The 18512-nt window shown below is 37.6% G+C and overlaps 2 long non-coding RNA genes across 2 annotated transcripts in view; both read left to right on the forward strand.

Annotated features, from left to right (window-relative positions):
• Nucleotides 1–18512, forward strand: part of LOC129427918 (uncharacterized) — a 111244-nt gene that overhangs the window by 22244 nt on the left and 70488 nt on the right. The gene's annotated exons all lie outside the window — the stretch shown is intronic.
• Nucleotides 2126–7339, forward strand: LOC141369560 (uncharacterized). The gene is made up of 3 exons (XR_012373364.1): nucleotides 2126–2223; nucleotides 2303–2389; nucleotides 7032–7339. It is a non-coding gene; the product is annotated as an uncharacterized lncRNA (long non-coding RNA).

Below are 18512 nucleotides of genomic sequence, written 5' to 3' on the forward strand. Positions count from 1 at the left end.
TATTAATTTGCACTATATATTTAACTTTTTGGTAACATGTTAAAGTAGCTTTCCTCTCTGGCCAGCTTTAAGGGGGCGGCGCCCCAATAGTGACCAGCCGCCACTGGCTATCACGCTGATATATGTTCAAGTGTTAATTTTTGTGATAAGTTTCATTTTAGCTTGTAATTTGATGCTATAGAAACGGGGCGTGTCGTTATGATTGGAGTGGTTGAATTGGCCGCGCGAGCGTTTGGGCGGAAGTTTGATACCACGGCTCTGCCTCTGGCTTCACGGACGATTCCTTCTGCGCATGCCTCGGCTCCAAACTGACGTTTTTTACGTAACATGGCGGCCACCGTGGTCGGACATTTTTGGCTTTATTACAATGGTGGGAGGCGACGTCGCGTCGTCCATCTTATTTTACAGTCTATGATCCGAACAGAGTAAAGTAGCTTCTCAGTAGCAGATACTGCTGGCTTTCGAAGCGATAAAAAGCTGATTTCCCTATTTGCACCTGCTGCTTATATATGCACCTGGCGGGGCGGCGCCAGCATTATGCAAATATCTCAATGCCAAGTTCATTGGCGTTTTAGTAGTATTCGAAGCAGATTGGTCTCTCTAAGCGAGTTCCCAATTCATCGGTCACGACACGACGTCATAGTGACCGACTGAAAGGGAACAATGATTAGTCTTTACACACACTCAACAAGATGCTTAACAAATGATTACTAACTGTCATTTAGTAAAACAAAGAATAAAGTATAAGAAACAACTTAATCCGATCTGAATTAATGTGTACACCCTGTAGATCTGCAAGGTTTTTTTCTCTCTGACTCTGTTTTTTCTAAAAACAACCAATAGCTGTCCTAGTTGTTTGTACAGAGGGCGGCATTAACTACTGATGCATTATCCAATGCATGAACAGATAATCAAACATGCTGTTAAAAACCACGTTTTGCAGCATATACATTTTAACCACCCTTTACCAAAATTAAATACAGACGGTTTCAGCAGTAACAACATAAACAAGCGGCTTTTGTGGAACACACTTCACTTCCAGTAAACTCCGCTAAAAATAAATAACAACAAAGTCCTTTTAAAGTAGTTTATTTATATAACAAGCACAATAAACAACACGTAGATTATCTAGGATACCAAAACATTTGTTCTTTTTGATGAGGTATTTGTTAAAGATTTCAGTTTAGCAACTAGTCAAACCATTAAACGAACAGAAACCGGAAGTGACGTTCCGACCAGACGCGTTATCACGTCACAGCACATGCATCGGATAAAACCATCTATATAAATAAAACTTATAAAGAGCTCAACATCAATATGTATCTGTTTCTGTAAATCACATTGACTCACCCCATATAAACAGAATACACTTCTTAAACCATATTTATTTGAAAGTTTTACCCTAGGTTACACTATTTAGGATGGATATTATGTAGATTGTGATGCAGGGTTAGTGACAGATAGAAATACTGATGCTATATAGATTGACTGGTGAATATACTTTACTCCCCCAATGAAAATACAGATTTGTCATTTTTCATTGTGCCGCTTTATTTCTCCATGATTTAATTTATGCAACCCATTCTCACCAAATGCGTACAAATGATGATCGTGCAATAGATATTCCGCTTTTGCGTGCATGATATGCCCGTCCTTCTTGTTCACTTATATGCTGTGTCGTGCCATTTTATTTATTGGTTTCTCTTTTTTCTGTTTTTAAACCATTTTCGCTTTTGTTTAGGGTTAGATTTGGGTTTTGCTCTAGGGTGTAATTTAAAAATATAGGTTTTTCCATGTTTTGTCTATATTTAAATCATTGTCGCTTGGAGTTTGGGTTAGAATCGGGGTTAGGATGTCATTTTATGTTACAAAAAGTTGTTCTAACCCAAAATACAAGCGACAAAGGTAAAAAAACAGAAAACAAATGAGAAACCAATAAATAAAATGACACGACACATTGCGCCATATAATAGGAACGGAAAGGACTGGTATATCATATGCACGCAGGGGCGGAATTTGGCATATCTATTGCGCGATGGTCACACTGCGTGTCATTTGTGCGCATTTTGGTGAGAATGGGCTGAATTTATTTACTCTCTGAAATGTTCCTCTCTTATATTATTTTAACAGCAGTAGCTGTAGTGTCCACAACAAAAACAACATACCACCCAGCTGAAACCACAACATACCCTGAAGCTCCAACCACAACATACTATACACCTGGTGAGCCAGAGATCAAATATTAAACACATCTTTATTAGAATATAAACATGACTTAAAGCATTGGATTTTTGTTATACAGGTGAAATGCTGACAGTCGTGGTGATTTCTGTCATAGCCATATTTATAATTGTATCGATTGGAGTCATCTGTCTGCGCCGATTTAACAGTAAGTAAAAATTGAAAGTTCGATTGTATACGACTTAAGATCCTCAATACTGAATAGACCTAAAGATGTTTGAAAGATAAAACTGTACAAATGAGACCAGACATTAATTTAAATGGAAAAAAATGCAAAATAACATTTAGGTTATATTCAGTGATCCCTGTAATTCTGGCCAAAGATGAAAATAGTTTAACTTTCACATGAATGACCCAACAGTGAAATAATCACAGAGAATAATTTATTATTTGGTATGAGCTTCAATGGAGAAAGATGCTTTTTGCTGTTGGAGAATGTAGTTACAGTGTGTGGCACAGCGTCAATATGTGATGAGATATACAGACGTTGGTAACACTTTACAATAAGGTTCATTAGTTAACATTAGTTAGCTACATTAGTTAACATGAACTAATAATGAACTGCACTTATACAGCATTTATTAATCTTTGTTAATGTTAAAGGAATAGTCTACTCATTTTCAATATTAAAATATGTTATTACCTTAACTAAGAATTGTTGATACATCCCTCTATCATCTGTGTGCGTGCACGTGGGCGCTGGGGCGCGCTGCGGCGCTTCGATAGCATTTGGCTTGGCCCCATTCATTCAATGGTACCATTTAGAGATGGGGTTGGGGGTGGCCAAACGCATCAACGTTTTTCCTATTTAAGACAAGTAGTTGTGCGAGCAAGTTTGGTGGTACGGAGTGAAGCGTGGCGCTTTTCTGGGCGGATTTGGAGGAGGAGCTACATTTTGTGGCGTAATAGCACTTTTGGGAGTCCGCTCCCCTTCTCACTCTCATAATGGGAGAGGGAGGGTGTTACTGCGCCGAGTCGAAGTACTCCCAGAAGTGCTATTACGCCGTGGAATGTGGTTCCTCTTTTGAATCCGCTTAAATAGGAAAGACGTTGATGCGTTTGGTCACTTCTAACTTTATCTCTAAATGGTACCATTGAATGAATGGGGCTAAGCTAAATGCTATCGAAGCGTCGCAGCGCGCTCCAGCGCTTACGTGCACGCACACAGATAATATAGGGATGTATCAACAATTCTTAGTTAAGGTAATAACATATTTTAATATTGAAAATGAGTAGACTATTCCTTTAATTTCAACAATTACTAATACTTTATTAAAATCTTGTTAACATTAGTTAATGCACTAACATGAACAAACAATTAAAGCTTACATTTTTATTAACTAACATTAACAAAGATGAATTAATACTGTAACAAATGCTCATGGTTTGTTCGAGTTAGTTAATACATTAAATAATATTAACTAATGAACCTTATTGTAAAGTGTTACCCAGACGTTTTATTTAGATTAGTAGAAAAATAATAATAAAAGTGAAATTTGAAAAGTGATACAGAAATTATAATGATGGCCACATTCACTATGATGTATGTACTGTAGCACTTTTTTACTGCTTACATTGTGATTGGTCCACACAGGCACTGAGAAATGTCTCCATTCCTGCTTATTGACAGAAGACTCTTTTAAAGATTCAGGTAAAATCTCATGACACCTCTTCATAATAGACACTCATATTTCATTTACCTTAACTGAACTACTTTTCAACAAAAACATTGCTAGTCTTATATTACTGACCAACATGACTGTTCACACAACAGAATGCAATACAGAAATACAGTGGCCATGTACTATGTGAACACATTTCTTAAATAATGTGTCAATTATCATTTTTTATATTTATTTTATTATTAGGGGTCAAGCCCAGAATGGGATTGTTAGTTTTCTTCTTATTATTATTATCTATTATTCTTCTTCTTCCGCCATTGCGTCTATGGCAGCCCATAGAACCGTACGTAGGAAAGTTATGAAATTTGGCACACTGTCCTAGTTGTTCCAATAGTCCCCACATCAAATTTGGAGGGTCTATGTCAAACCCGATAGCGCCACCATCAGTCCAAATTTTCACTTACATTTTTGGTTATAACTGCTGACCCGTACGTCATAGAAACGCAATTCTTGTTTCTTCTGATTCCTTGGCTCATGCCAATTCGATTGCACCATATGACATCATTTCCGTCATGCTAATTATTTCAATATTTTGAATTGTTTGTAAAACCTACTTTTTCGAACTCGTCCTAGAGCTTTTGTCCAATTTGCGTAAAGAATTGGTGTGTAGCATCTAGAGACACTCATGGCAAAAAGTTATGGAATTCGTGTCGATTCGCCAATCCGTTTCCGTACACCGCGTCAACGAATTTTACGCAGAGTGGGAACAAACGGATTTGAGGCTGTATCTTCGCCAAAGTTAAACATATTCACACGAGATTTGGTAGTTTTGATGGCAGTCATGACCTGAGGGTGCGTGCACAGCTTCGGTACAGCGCCACATAGTGTGAGCATGCTGATGAGCATGACGAAATGGATTTGCGGCTATATCTTCGCAAAAGTTTTGCACATTGGCAGTGGTTCAGTGGTTCAGGGGTTAGTGTAGGTTGTCTACAAATCGGAAGGTATATGTCATAACAGTCATTGAAAATTTGTTATTTTTTTGCTTATAACTACTGCAAAATTGAGTCTAAATTCATGAAAGTGCTATTGTTAGATTCCTTGAGGCATGCCGAGTCAAACGATATCAAAAGTTTTCTGTCTGCCATTTTCAATAACAAAGCATACCAACTTTTTCAAAACTCCTCCTACGTCGTTTGTTTGATTGACTTGGATTTGGTACACACAATCTAGACTCTAGACAAAAAGTTATTGTCAGTTGTTGTATAGCACATCAACAAATATGATGGCGAGCACGAAAATGGATTTGAGGCTATATCTTCGCAAAGGTTTTGCACATTGATGTGTGTATTGCCAGTGGTTCAGTGGTTAGTGTAGGTTGTCTACAAATCGGAAAGGTTGGTGGTTCAAACCCCAGCTCCACCTGACCAAGTGATAAGGTGTCCTTGGGTGAGACATCTAACCCCAAATGCTCCCAAAGAGCTGGATTTCTCTTGTGTGGCTGACACTGTATGAATAGGTGAATGTTTCACAACTGTTAAATGTCATGAACTGAGGGTGTATGGAATGTTTTGTTACAGCACCACCTAGTTCATCAGTGACATTTTTTGAAAGCCCTTGTAAACTGTTCAGTGCCCCCTACTGGTTAAGAGTTTTGAGGCTTTATCTCCAGATCACTTTATCGTATGTACACCAAATTTGGATTTGTCATCACAATCATGTCCTGAGGCACCATATTATTTCTGTGCAGTGCCCCCCGTGGTCAAGTCATTTGAGGCTATATTTCAACATTGCTTAATCATATGTATATCAAATTTTGTGGGTGTCATCACAATCATGACCTGAGGCATCATCTATTGTTTCGGTGCAGTGCCACCTAGTGGTCAAGTCATTTGCGGCCATATCTCCACATTGCTTAATCATATGTACACCAAATTTGGTGGGTGTCATCCCAATCATGACCTGAGGCACAATCTATTGTTTCGGTGCAGTGCCCCCTAGTGGTCAAGTCATTTGAGGCTATATATCAACATTGCTTAATCGTATGTATATCAAATTTGGTGGGTGTTATGACAATCATGACCTGAGGCACCATCTATTGTTTCGGTGCAGTGCCCCCAGTGGTCAAGTGATTTGAGGCTATATCTCAACATTGCTTAATCGTATGTATATCAAATTTGGTGGGTGTCATCACAATCATGACCTGAGGCACCATCTACTGTTTCGGTGCAGTGCCCCCAGTGGTTAAGTGATTTGAGGCTATATCTCAACATTGCTTAATTGTATGTATATCAAATTCGGTGGTTGTCATCACAATCATGACCTGAGGCACCTCTATTGTTTCGGTGCAGTGCCCCCTAGTGGTCAAGTCATATAAGGCTATATCTCAACATTGCTTAATCGTATGTATATCAAATTTAGTGGGTGTCATCACAATCATGACCCGAGGCACCATCTATTGTTTTGGTGCAGTGCCCCCTAGTGGTCAAGTCTTTTGAGGCTATATCTTAACAATGCTTAATCGTATGTATATCAAATTTGGTGGATGTCATCACAATCATGACCTGAGGCACATCTATTGTTTCGGTGCAGTGCCCCTTAGTGGTCAAGTCATTTGAGGCTATATCTCCACATTGCTTAATCATACGTACACCAAATTTGGTGGGTGTCTTCACAATCGTGACCTGAGGCACCATCAATTGTTTTGGTGCAGTGCCCCCTAGTTGTCAAGTCATTTGAGGCTATATCTCAACATTGCTTAATCATATGTATATTAAATTTGGTGAGTGTCATCACAAACATGACCTGAGGCAAAACCCATTGTTTCTGCACAGCACTCAAGATTTGAAAAATGGCTATTTTTGCATTAATCTACTGAAAACTTCTTAAATCTTAAATCATGACGGTCATCAACCAATACTTCATTCTGTGCCCTTTTTAGCTTGACCCCGGCATCGCTGCTTTGCAGCTATATTTATCTTTGACATTTTCTTCAGTTTCTGTCATGCTGACTTCAGTTATCTGATGATGATCTGTTTAGCATGAAGCTGCTGTGCACAGGACAATTCAAGACTCGCACCTGTTAGTAAATACAGCTGTCAAACCCAGACAATGTGAACATTTTCACTGTTACTTTAGTTATTTAAGCTTTATTTCTGTATCTCACAGGATCTGATGATGTTCACACAATGTTGGTCTACTACAGTACATCAACCTGGCAACCTCAGAGCACTGAAGATCTCAAAGTCCTCTCAAAGTGCCATTTCGATCATATGAGCTGAGAACATAAAATTTACTCCTACTTCCAAACTTAAATATAAACGCAAAAAGAAAGTTATCAAATTTCTTAAAGCTAAGAATCACTCAGACAGGATTGGTTTTACAGGTGTTTACTCTGTGTTCTGATTCAGCCATGTCTGTGATTTGCTCTCATAACCTCTGTAAAAATCCTAGAAAATAAATAGAAATAGAGACGCATTTGGTCTTCTCATCACATTCATTATTTGTTTTGTTCTATTATGAAAGCAGCATAACATTGAAGATTTCAAAACTTTTTTTATTTTATTATTATAAAATAAAAATTATTATTAATATCTGTGTGATGCATTATTTCCAGATGTAGGGCAGATCAGAGACAAGTGTAGCATACAAAACTTATTTACTATATTCAGACTAGGGGTGGGCGGTATGAACAAAAATCCATTTCACGGAATGAGTCATTTTATTTGACGGTAGTGGTATACTTCATGGTATACATGTTTTTCAGTTTATATTGATTTTGGAATATAAAAATTTGCAGACATTTACCACTCAGTATAGACGGTTTCAGCAGTAACAACATGCGGCTTTCGCGGAACACACATAACTTCGGTAAACTTCGGTAGCTAAGAATAAATAACAACAATGTCCTTTTAAAGTAGTTTATTTATATAACAAGCAAAATAAACAACACATAGATTACTTAGGAAACCAAAACATTAGTTATTTTCGGCGAGGTATTTGTTCAAAAGTTCAGTTTAGCAACTAGTCACACCATTAAACAAACAGAAACCGTAAGTAAAGTTACGATGTATGCGTCCGGTGAAACCTGATTTCACACTCTACACAAATTCTGACGCTTAACAAAGTGGGCGTAACCGCAGTCACTTTCACTGTGCAGTGACGAGATTTTGTGTCTGGTCGGAACTTTACTTCCGGTTTCTGTTTGTTTAACGGTTTTAACTTCTTGCTGAAACTGAACTCTTAAACAATACTAGGCTATTTTGTACCCTGGTTTAGAGGCTGACTTGAGAATTGCTCTGTTTTGATGGGTGGGCCGCATTGACGATTTGGAAGTAAACGCCCACTGCTATGATTGGATAACAGTTTTTCGTAGTCAAACTAGCTTTAAATACTCACTTAAACCCCATTCACACAGACCTTTGGTCCCAGAAAATACCAGTAAAATTGCCAGACAAGCTTCTGTGTGAACGCAAATACGTCCCATAAATCTTCTGGGATAGTTGCTGGAAAGAGGACCTAGTATGATACACGGAAAACCCTCTGTGTGAACAAGACGACGAAACAATGCCGTTATGGGCGTGTCGTAGTGAGGACGCGCGTCATCACGACAAAAGTTATGGTTCATCTCTTTAAAACGAGAAATTTACATTCAGATCAACATTCACAACGAGAAATGTCACAAACTAGACTGAAGCAGTAAATGATAAATGAGACTCATAAACAATGCTGGGCGTGCCGTAGTGAGGATGCGTGTGTCATGGCAAACTTGAAGTTGGTTTAATTCTTTAAAAAGAGGGATTTACATGCAGATCAACATTCATGACGAGAAATGTCTGCAAACTGGACTGAAGCAGATATCAGGTAAGTTAGCTGGTCACTTACTGCGCTGAAGCGAAGTTCATTCAGCAGCATACCAGAATACCACATCACGTGCTCATTTGAGCTTATAATAAACAAAAATGCCTGCGTGTCATCCCAACAAGATATATCGTTCAGCTCCTCAAAACGGGGGTTTTAAATGCATATAAACAATCAGCTCAAGGGAGCTCGTTAAATATCCACTCTAAAGCTGAGATCATTCACCAGCATAGAACGACACGTCACGCGCTCCTTTATAGTCTTATCTTAAACAAAAACGCGAGTGGTTTCTGGAGAGAGAAATAATAAATAATATGCAAACTTCAAACGCTGCGTAGAAGAAAGTGCAGAACTTTAAACAGGTCTCGTGTCTTTCCAGGACCTTGCAGATTCCGACAAACCATTGGCAGTGTGAATGAACAAAAAAATCAAACGATCCTGGAAAAATCCAGGGTGCATTTCCGGGTATTTTCCAGAATGTCTTTGTGAAAAGGGCTTTAATATCATGTGTAATCAGAGTTTACTGTTAAGTGTCTTGCAAGTATTATGTTAACGTGAGCGTCTATTTTATCATAAACCCTTTGATGCGTGAACAACACACACACACACACACACGTGTGTATTTTATTATAAACCCTTTCCAGGAGTGTGCAACAACACACGACACTCCGAAAACATATTTGGACTCTCGGAAGAGAAGTCATCGCCAGCCACTGATTATACTAAAGTGTTTAACGGTTCTCTAAGTGAATTCACGCGTTTTAGACCATAAAACATTTTTGTTACATTCAGCAAACATCTCCTCACTATCTGCTTGCTTCCTGTCCGCTGATCAAACAGTAAAAAAACGCGATCTCTGTAGACAGCAGCCTCCACAAACTGCAATAATAACAAACTGGCCAAACCTACACCAGAAACCATAACAACGTGTTCTAACCACTGATCTATATAAATGACTGGATTGCGCATTAACGTAAACATAGTACCCCACGGTTTGGTTTGGTTTGGGTCGGGTCAGCTTACTTTTGGGAGCTTTTCCATTGGGATCACTTCGTAGTACCCGATACTTTTTTTCGTACCACCTCGGTTGGGGTTCCAAGCGACCCGAGCTGATACCAAACGTGACGCATAAACACTGTAGTTCACTGATTGGTCTGAGAGAATCGTCATCGGCGCCGTCATCCTATTATGTAAAATATTAGCTTTAGCTTGCTGCTAGCTTGCGCTGTCTCGAGCAAACATGTTGTCATCTGTGCTCTGTTTTAAGTTTCCAAACACCCTTTTAGCGATTAAAAACATCCACAGGTTGTGAATCAGGAACACATAAAAGTTTTTCCAGACTTGCAGTTTGTGGCGGCACATTCGCGACGTGCACGTCAGTATTATTTATGCTTTAATGCAACTTCATTGAGGCTCAGCGGAGCGCCGTCGACAAACGCCACGGGTGTTTGAACAGAAACTGTTATGTGAGACAGATGTAGTTATAAACGCGATGTGCAAAGTAAACTTCTATTTGTGGTGGCCAATTTTAATTTTGTGGCGGCACATTCGCGACGTGCACATAAGTATTATTTATGCTTTAATGCAACTTCATTGAGGCTCAGCGGAGCCGTCGACTGACGCCACGGGTGTTTGAACAGAAACTGTCATGTGAGACATAGGTAGTTTTAAACGCGATGTGCAAAGTAAACATCTATTTGTGGTGGCCAATTTTAATTTTGTGGCGGACTGATAAATAAATAAATGTATGGGAATGTACAAGGAGGCTCTCTCTTGTATGATGTCACAGCCGTATGCAGCGCAAATATAACGACACGCCTATAATTCCTCCCATTGCGAAGTGATACTAAACTCAATGGAAAAGCTAACCACGCCAAAGTGAGGTGAGCTGACCCGACCCAAACTAAACTAAACCGTGGGGTACTATGCAATGGAAAAGCCCCATTAATGACACGGGTATAAATAAAGGTTTTTTTTAAATTCAGCTACACGGTCAGCGTTATTTCTCTAAATAAGTTTAGGTAACTTAATTACAAAACCAGCAAATTATTGCATGCACATACGGTACAAAGTATGATTATTTATTTAGATTTCAGAATGAGCACGTTTGTCATTAATACTAAATATGCTGCGGTCTGTCTGCTGATCTGATACTGTAATGAAGATAAATGTATAATAACTGATTAAAAACTAAAATGTACAACTTTCAGCAAATAACTATGTACATGCTTAGGACGTTTGTGTTGTAATAATGTACAGGGTAACTTCAGATATAAAAACGAAGACTAGTAAAGTGATGTTTTATCATTAAAATCTGATCGCGTCCATTGATTTAATAGAATGTTTGGGTATACCAACATGGCGGCGCGGTGGCTTCACAGTTGTGACGTCATGCGCAATCCAGTCATTTATATAGATCAGTGGTTCTAACCAATAAACGCCAAGTAGGATTTGGGGGTTGGGTTTGGGCGCGTTCATGAAAGCACGGAAGGGAGGGGGAGGAGTTAACTACGCTGCAGTTTGTTTGAAAACACATTTCAAAAATCAACACACAGATTCGCTTAGAGAACCTTTAACGCCCGGTGCACACTGTGAGATTTCAGCCACGATTTAGCTGTCTGGGACAAATTTTGAAATCCTAAAAGATTTCTGGAATGCCAGGCTAAAATCTGCCATCTTTGATAGCTAGTTTGACATGTCCACAGACAGACGATTAATGACCATTGCGATCAAAATTATCCTCCAACAAAATTCTGGCAGTGTCAGAAATTTTGAGACACAATCCTGCTGTGTGACATCTCCCTACGACAACCGGCAGATCAAGAACCAATAGAAGCACAGAACCCGATGACGCAATTAGTGCAGACAATTGTTAAAAAGAGCCATGTAGACTGTACAGCAGGAGGAGAAACTTGTGGATTTATGGAAACATAAAGAGTGTTTGTACAACGTGTCATCACCACTGTACCATGATAACATAAAAATGAAACAGTCTGGAGAGAAATCGCGGTGGAAATTCAAATGCCAGGTACTCGTCTCCTTAGTTTTTTCTTCTTTTTATGCTGGAGACAAGTCTTTATTAAAATGAACGGAAGATGTTGTTTCGGTTTGCTAGCCTTCGCTTCAGCATGTGTTTTCCCACCCGTCGTCGATCGATGACGTAAACTGCGGACGCGTTTGTCGGAATTTTAAAAGTCTTTAAACTAGTACAATCTGACATTGATGGAAACTGAGATCAGTGTGACATGGATTTAACTATGATCTTAGTCACACAGTGTGGCAAGCAACAATCCTAAAAGACTATTTAAAATCGCACAGTGTGGCAAGCAACAATCCTTAAAATCGCACAGTGTATACCGGGTTTAACTCACATTTACTACGCCATTCTGCTCGGATCCAATATTGATGGAATGCATTGCTTTTAAAAAGTAGGCTCTCTGCAAATCCAGCATGGACCTGTAGCTCGTTCCTCAAAGTTTTATCCAGCAAACACAGAGCAAATGTTATGCTTCCCTCAATGTCTTTCTCGATGAAAACAATGGGATGCTTACGGTACTGTGGGTGTACTGTCTATCCTAATGGACGGGGCTCAAATGCTCCAAGCAGGCAAAGCAGAGAAAGGCGGGGTAACCTCGCTCCTTCTGACGTCATAACAAGGCACATTCCTAAACGGCACATCTGAGCTGACTTTTTTCAAAGGCAGAGCAGAATACACAGTGCTCAGTTTACACCTATCAATTTATTTGAACCAATTGGGGAGCATAAACAGGCTAGGGGAACTCATATTAATGTTAAAAGACCTCATAAAGTGACATTTTCATGCCATGTGCCCTTTAAAAGGACTTTGTTGTTATTTATTCTTAGCGGAATTTACCGGAAGTTACGTGTTTTCCACGAAAGCTGCTCGTTTGTGTTGTTACAGCTGAACCAGTCTATTGACAGAATTGAAAAATCTGTTACATCTGACATTTTATTCCGCCGTAACGGAACATAGCGTCATACCGACCAGCCCTGTATACAGCAATGATTTTCTTACTTTGATGACGCTATTATTTGCGATGCAGTGGATTTATACTGTACCATTTATTATTGTTAGAATTAAAGACAGAAGATACTTTGTATGTAATTCTCAGTGTGTAATGCTTTGATTGTGAACTGATCTATACTTTCATGTACAATATAAGCTAACAGCACGATATGTTGTGGTTTCCTGTGGACCGATCTTCTACTTCCTAATTCAGATACTTTATGAGTCTCGTTTTTTGTCTTTTCTCACACTTGCTGTAATGGAGTTGTTCATCATCATTGTTTTTCATCTTCTTATGGAGGTTCAGCCATATAGTAAGTGATTTATATTTATTCATGTCATTTACATTATTGAACAGATGATTTTATAAAAGGAACATGAAAGATATTTGTCAAACAAGAACTACAACATCTGTAGTAACAGACCACCAAGATCCAACAGTAAACTAATGCATCACAGCTAGAGTCAAATGAAGAATGTTACAAAGTAAATAAAAATTTGTTTTAGGGAGGAATTTAACCCTCTGGGGTCCGACCATTTTGGGACACTGTCAGAGGTTCTGACATGCTCTTACATTTGGTCTTTTATCAGTTGCTTTAAAACATAATAATGGCAAGTGTCTCATACCACTGCGTTCAGCACAAACTGGGCTAAAATATTATATGAGCTAAATGTATGTACATGTTTGTATTTTTGGGAGAAAAATGTTTATGTGTGGTTTTTAAAAAAGCAAAAATTTTAAGTTCAATTCAATTCAATTCAATTTTATTTATATAGCGCTTTTCACAATACTCAATTGTTTCAAAGCAGCTTTACATTAATAAAAGCAGTAAAAGCACAGAAAAACGACAGATAGCATAACATAATACACAATAGCATAAGCAGTCAAATTTGCTGCGGCTATGACGCGACATTATGAGCGAGCATATTACTAATGTTACGTCGAGAAGAAGAAGCTAAGTTAAGCCCAAGCAGGCTACCTAAGTCACTGATATAAGTCTTATACTAAAACCCATACTAAACAATACTAAACATGTTTTAACAAGACTTTTCTAAACAGAATCTAGTAGTCTAGAGTTTTTTCTTTAACTCTTTCCCCGCCATTGACGAGATATCTCGTCAATCAAGAGAAAACGCTTCCCCGCCAATGACGAGTATTTCCGTCTTTGCGCAATACCGCTTTTATCCACTTTTATTCTGCAACTTTTTAAACCCGGAAGTATTGCCCTAAGGCAAGCTGCTGCGTGTCCATGTCTGTTTTAAAGATCGCTCTGAATGGGATCTCTATGAAAAGTCCGTCACAAAAATGGAATTATCTCAGCTTTTTGCTCAAAATGTGGTGTTTTTGCAGAAACCTACCCATATTCAAAAGCTGATTACAAAAGAACTACTCAATGTAGGATGAAACGGTTTTTTGTTTGAAAGCAGAGGGTCTGTTCTTTCATTTGGTATACTGTATGTTTATATATTTGAAGAAGAACATTTTCTGGAAGGCATTAAACTTTTGTGAAAATCATGAAAAATGCTGGCGCTGGCTGGCAACTTTTTTTAAAAACGCTGGCCGTGAAAGAGTTAAAATGATGTGAAAATCACCCTGCCTACTTATTCACATAAAACAATGTATTGATTTAGAAATTATGAGACACTTTTTGTTTAGAGGGGCCGTATGCGAGAAGGATTGATTGACAGCTAGCAAACAAAGACTTGCATAATGAGCTGCATAATGAGGCAGGAATCTGAGAATGAACTACAGTAAAGAATGTGAGGACAAATGTATAAATGTTTGTTTGAGGTTTATTAAGTTAACAATATAATCAACATAGAAATGATGGTTAGTAGGACATTTTCAGTTTATTTGGAAACAAACCCTATTCAAAAACTTTGTATAAACTAAGAAACTGATACACAACAGAGCTGTAAACTTCATGTGGCTCATGTTACCATATAACTTTATGTCCAAAAAGTGTTTTTCCACTTCATAGTTTTGTACTGATGAGAGAGATGCATACCTCTAAAAGAGTTATAAACAGCTGTTAGCATAAATTGTCCACAGAAATACCCTTACATATATATAACTGATGGGTAAATATCACTGATACTACATTAATAAACTATCTTGTACATAAACTAAATCTCAGATAAACATCTGCAGAGATTAGTTATATAAAAAGCTGTTTTAAGATGACTGTTTTCAGATGCCCATCCCCTTATCGTCTAGCTTCTGTTTTAAACGTGTTTCTGTAAGCGCGTATGAACTTTAAAAACACATCGCATGTGTGCGAGCTCGCGTCTCCGTATAACGCGGCGCTCATAAAAACTGTGTCGCGTGTAAAGCGCAATGTATGGAATTACCTTGCATGTAAACAATATGGATTATTTTACAGCAAATCCCGCAGTGCAGCATTACTCAAAGTTGCCATGACAGATACGAAAGTGAATAACTGTGTCTTAACACTGTACAACATGCAACAGATATCCGCCATTACGGGAGGTCACGTGTACTCGTTTGTAAATAAGCATGTAAACATGGAATCATATTACAGCACACACTTAAAAGATACGGCAGTTCAGGCTTACTGAAAGTTGGCATGAAGGATATAAGTGAATAACTGTGATTAACACTGTTACAGCATGAAACAGTGAAATCCGCCATTACGTGAGATTGCGTACATTTGTAAACATTGGAAAGTTTTTCAATCCGAAGCGTGCAGTCTGCTGAGGTTGCTTACTGTATGTAGGCTGAACTGCACAAGCCATGAGCATATTTAGTTACATTATAGCAAATATAAATGGTATAAATTAACTGTTAACCTTACTTTCTTCTAATCCAGCTCCAGTGCGTCCTCCATTGTTCTTCTAAGGTAACGTTAAATGCTTCTCTTCCTCAATGTCCAGACATAAATGAAGATATTGCTCACGTGTGTGTATAAAGTTTATAATCCAAACTTGCGGAAAAAGTCTTTAAATCTGATAAAACTTTACGCTTTGTTTATTATTGTTGGAACTGCTCGTCTCTTCATTACCATGTCAACAGCTGTGGGAGTGACTGAATTAAAGATAATGAAGTCAGCCAGGAACAACGGTACTCTCTTTACTTCAATGCAGATTACATAAACAGGCATTATTTGTTTTCGATTATATTAAGCTTGTTTAAAAGTAGACATTTCAGGCTTTCTTTGGATATGTGTATCATGCTTGTGTGACGAGTAATCGCGGAGTTTTAATTGATTTTTGTAGCGTGTTTTGAGAGACAGCTGGCGGAGACAGAAATGTCTGGATGCACACCCTGTTTATTTTTTTTATTTGACAAAAACACAAAGATCTGTTGTTATTGTGAATGATTACATATTAAAGAAGACCCTTTACCGTTTCATATGATGTCAAACACGTAAGTGTATGATTATTAATGATGGAGTATTTTAAGTTGATTCTGCCATGATAAGGAAAAAACACGTCAAAACGCGGCGCCGCGTTTTTGGACCCCAGGGGGTTAAGGAATTTACAGGAGGTGCTTTAAATGTCATACAATACTTTATCTACATGTTTGTACTAAACATTTCATCATACACAATTTTAGCATGTCTTACACTACGTGAAATTTGTTTTAGTAAAAAAATATTAATCTACTGACAATTAATTTTAAGACCATACGAGAGTAAATCTACTTGCATGTATTTTCACATACTTAATACGTTTTTATACAGGTGTTTTTAGTTATTTTACAAAGATAAACTGTATTTTAAAATAATAAAATAAATATAAAATAAAAGCCGTATATTTACGGGGATTGACCTGAAAAGTAGTTGTATTTTCACATAATTTATCTGTTTTTCTACAGTTTTATAACAATTATTAACAGTAATATTCTGTAATTTAATGAATTAGGACTGTAAAAGATTCTCTGTATTTTTACGGTTTTTGTATGTAATTTTGAAAAACATTTTTTACCGTAATTTGACGGAATTTCTCTGGCGACTTTGCTGCCAGAGATTTACCGTTTTTTACGAATTTTTTTTTTACAGTGTGTGACAGCGTGAAAAGTCAAACTATCAAAGAAACAAACAAAACATAAAAGATAATCTTAACTATGCTGTACATTTGGGGTGTCATGGCTTTTCGGTGAGCTTTTGCAATCAATTATATTGAATATATTACTGCAGAGAGTTACTATGACATGAGAATCAGTGTTTCAATATAAGAGAAATAAAGATATTGTGAAGATATGAAATCATGTTGGACATGTTGCTACAGTCTGTGAAGTTATTTTTTAGTTAGTTGTTGTTAAGTTAAACTGACAATATGTTTGACACGTTGGGATACGCAATATGCAAATGGTATAAAGCAGCCACAGGGCGGCCACCTTTCACCTTTGAAAAAATCCATATTTGTACCCAAAAAGTGCATATCAGTAACTCAAAGGTACATTAAGGTGCATAAAGTGCTGCAGGGATGACGTGTTTTTGAAGGCCATCCGGACATTAGCGGAACACTGGGAAAGCCTATTATTTTTTCCCATAAACCGTTGGATTAGTGTAAAAATTATCTCTGTGTTTTTCAAAAGTTTATAACACTTACATGTTTTCCAAAAAGTTAATCTTCACAGATAAATACAAGTTTTATGAATTTTGAAGTGTAAATGCACTTACTAGAAATATAAAAAGACAAAATTTGACTTTAAAATTTTATGTAAAGTTGTGTTCATATGTGAAGATTACAAAACATGTTGAACAAAACATATAACATAAGTGTCATAAACTTTTGTTAAACACAGAGCTTATTTTTTGTGATAATCCAAAACTAATGAACTGGGTTTCTTTGCTCTCAAGCGGTGGAGGCATGTCCTCTGTCAGAGCTGAAACCACGCCCACTGGCGAGAAAGCTGCTATCTCTCTACTTTCAAAAATAGCTACAACCTGAATGAATGCTCACAAACCCCGCCCAAATAATCATGAACACAGAAATTGTGAAAAACTGTTTAACAATCTAACTCTGCAATTCAACAAAAGTTTACAGTGTTATTGTCATGTTTCAGCAAAAAATGTCTAACATTTATAATGTATATAATGTATATAATGAATAACTTAATTCTGTGTATTTAGGTCTCCCTCAGCCAATGTTGTCAGTGTCTTCTTCAGATATCATGGACAGAGACACAGTACAGCTGAACTGTAACAGTGAGAATCAGAAGATGAACGAGTGTTACTTCACAATAGATGGAAGAGAAAATAAACAGAGCAGATTATGTCAACTATCACTCACTGGATCTGACATCATTAGCTGGTCAGGAGGTCAGAGGTCATCTGTCATCATAACATGCTTCTACAATGTATATAAATCACAAGTTCTCATGTCATCTCCACGTTCAGATCCAGTAACAGTAACCATTTTCAGTAAGTTATTCTTTAGAAATCTTAACTGAGAAATTTTTACTAGAGTGAAACATGTGACAACAAACCTCAGTCTCCACTTTAAGATAAATCAGAAAATAATTTTTCTTTAATGATTTATTTAGGTTTTCCTCAGGCAAAGTTGTCAGTGTCTTCTTCAGTTATCATGGACAGAGACACAGTACAGCTGGACTGTAGTAACACTGAGAATCAGATGATGTACGTGTGTTACTTCATAATAGATGGAAGAGGAGAGAACAGTAAACCGAGTAGATCATGTCAACTATCACTCACTAGATCTGAAATCATTATTTGGTCAGGAGTTCAGAAGTCATCTGTCATCATTACCTGCTACTACACTGTGTATAAATCACA

This window comes from Misgurnus anguillicaudatus, chromosome 14 (genome assembly GCF_027580225.2).
Source record: "Misgurnus anguillicaudatus chromosome 14, ASM2758022v2, whole genome shotgun sequence".
In the NCBI taxonomy this organism is placed as follows: domain Eukaryota; kingdom Metazoa; phylum Chordata; class Actinopteri; order Cypriniformes; family Cobitidae; genus Misgurnus; species Misgurnus anguillicaudatus.